Here is a 2730-nt window from a genome sequence, read left to right as displayed (position 1 = left end):
ACTGTTGAAATCACCGGACCTGTTGCCGGAGCCGCAGAGCTGCACCGCACCGTAGTCAAAAGGGTGGTGTGAGAGGGGGTGTGCGGGAGTTGCGGTCTCCGTCGGCTCGGTAACCGCACCGGAGCCAGTGTGAGCAAAGGGTTACGCTCACTAGTCCTCGGCCTCCATCCTTACGGCTGGCATACAGTCTAAGGGTGCTGGATTTGGGGTGGTACCCTCCATGCATGGTTAGGAGCTTTTGTGTATTAACATCTGTGTGCTATATCTCATCCTTTTGACAGCCTATTAAAACTTTCTTATAGGCAGACACGTTTTTCTTTAAGTTTGATTTGTTTGATTTGAAGAGGTAAGACAATTACACCACCAGGCCCTCTGACCACCATCAGTAGCTACTGCAGGTGAAGAGTCTTGCCAAAAGACACAGCAACACTGAAAGCCGGAGCCAGGTCTTGAACCGACAAGGTAAACTCCACTGCAACCATCACTATGAAAAAATGTCTTGCTTTTTTAAAGTGTTTAATTAAGCTTTATAAACTAAAGCAACCTCAGCCAGAGCCGCTCTAACGTGCTCCACAGTACTTTGGAGTTTTATGTCTTTAAAGGAATCACTGCAACTAAAATAGGTCTGTTCTTAGCTAGTTATTTATTTACATTATTACATTTTGGTTTTATGGATCAGAAATTAGAGTTGGCTACATAAGCAACATTCAAATTCAAATAGAAGATTTTCTTCAATATCTGCTAAAGAAATGTAACATTAATAGTTTTAAAGCTTTAATTAAAGGGCTTAAATATAATATTGTAGACTCTACTGTAAAAACCTTTATTTGAAATCATTTGGGCATATTCAGCACCCCTAGGCGGAAAAATAGAACAATGAAAAGATGAGATTTGAACATCTGGAAGCACAGAGAATAAAGTGCCTGGAAAACTAAAGTTGTTCTCAGGTTTCCAAACTTAAAAGACAATTCCATCATTTTTTTATTAATTTGTACAACAATTTAAACTACTTTTGTATAATCTTGTATATTTCAGACCTCAGATGTTTTTTTTTCTTTTTGATCAATGACCTTACATTTACCATCTTTGTCCTAGTTTGTGCAATTTTAGTTTGTAACAGAGAACAGAAAAGGTGGCACTTTTGTTACCAAAACCATAACTTACATCTAATCCTATAACTTTAAAGCCAATGTGTTATCTAATTGGATGGCATGTACTTGTTGTTACAGATTACATCTTTGCAGCTTTTCCTAATCTTGTCTCTAATTCCTGGTCAGTTCCACACATATTTTCATTAAATATCCTTTTCTGTTAACTCTGCATACAACCTGTTGTCATTCACATAGTTCTGATCCCGTCTGGGGCCAGATTACTAAGGAAATTGCCCTTTACCCAAATAATCTATAATCCGAGGGGGATCTGTGACCCAAAGGGAAGCCAACTGGTCCGGAGTTCACAGGATCCCCTGAAAAACCTCCAACACAAACAAAATAATGTTACAACAAGCGGGTTCCTTACCGGAAAGCAGGTGATTAAATAATCTTTTCGAGTCTCTTGGGCAGTGAAAGCCCACAGTAAAATAAAAAACCTCAGAGCATCGATTGAAAACCTCAGAAGCAGATAACTGTGATGATTCCTGAGACTCGTTCCGGACTTGGAGGTGTCCTCTGCTCACAAACTGGATCTAAATGTGTCTGTAATGTGAACAGAAGCAGGCGGCGCTCCTTCACCTGACACAATAATAGTTAACCCTTTGAGGTGAGCCAATGGAGGGGGCGCGAGGAGGAAGTGACGAGAGCACGCGGCTCTTAAAGGGACAGTGTTATGCTTGTTACCGCCTTCAAAACTAAATTATTTAACAAAGCTGAAGTTGGCTTCTGGAAAACAATGTTTCTACACTTTCAGAATCTTTAATCTACTCTAATAAAAAAAAAAAAAAAAATTAACACATAGACACGTCTAACCTGGATTAGATTATTTTAAAGTACTTAAAGTACTATTAAAACCAGGTCTCTGATTTGTAAAACTTCAATAAAGTCCGATTTAAACACTTTTTTTAGTATCCATGTCACACTAAAAGCAGAGGCGTAGCCAGAAAATTTTAATAAGGGTGGCCAGGCAGTAACCAATGTACACTGAGGGGTGGCCGTAAGTAGATAGGCACCAAATCCTCACGGTCAGTCTATGCTGTTCCAACAGGAAAATTAATTAGCAAAACATCCATATTTTCTAAATAAAGGAAAGCTATACTTTCCTAAAGCATTTGCTAACAAATAGAGGAATATATTCAAATATTCGTGCTTACATAAAAGGTATAGTGGATAAAATTCTTTCAGGTTTGAGTTTTGGGCGAACATCTTTTCCATTTTCATTACTTTCCTACTTTTATCAGTAATCATTCAGCATAAAATTGATATTTATAAGGACTAATATCTACATAAATAGATTATTTAATACCTTTTTATTAAAATTGTTATTTATCTATGATTTCACTGATGACTTGCAGAGACACATCATTTTCTCTTTAACCCATAAAACCCAAAATCTAGTTCTGAAAAGAGCATGAATTCTGTCTTTAATGATAGTATATTGATGTGTTTAATTAACCACAGGGTTTTTGTTATCAAGTAATTATGAATATATGAAAAAATAATAACTAATATATATAAAAATAAAATGTTTTGAATATTCCACGTGATTATTAGGGGGAAACGATGATAGGGGTGGCCA

At 37.1% G+C, this 2730-nt stretch overlaps 1 protein-coding gene across 2 annotated transcripts in view; it reads right to left on the bottom strand.

The window, feature by feature from the left end:
* LOC107093608 (GRAM domain-containing protein 4-like) overlaps positions 1-1761 on the bottom strand; it is a 33652-nt gene extending 31891 nt beyond the window's left edge. Inside the window, exon 1 of one of the 2 annotated variants that reach the window (XM_015388784.1) lies at positions 1519-1761. The gene's annotated coding sequence lies outside the window, so the exon portion shown is untranslated. The remainder of the gene's footprint in view (positions 1-1518) is intronic. The other variant, XM_015388785.1, reaches the window with a different exon arrangement.
* Between the last annotated feature and the right edge of the window lie 969 nt (positions 1762-2730).

This window comes from Cyprinodon variegatus, unplaced genomic scaffold, assembly GCF_000732505.1.
Source record: "Cyprinodon variegatus isolate N-32 unplaced genomic scaffold, C_variegatus-1.0 Scaffold434, whole genome shotgun sequence".
Classification (NCBI taxonomy): Eukaryota; Metazoa; Chordata; class Actinopteri; order Cyprinodontiformes; family Cyprinodontidae; genus Cyprinodon; species Cyprinodon variegatus.
This window is presented reverse-complemented; position numbering and strand designations above follow the sequence as displayed.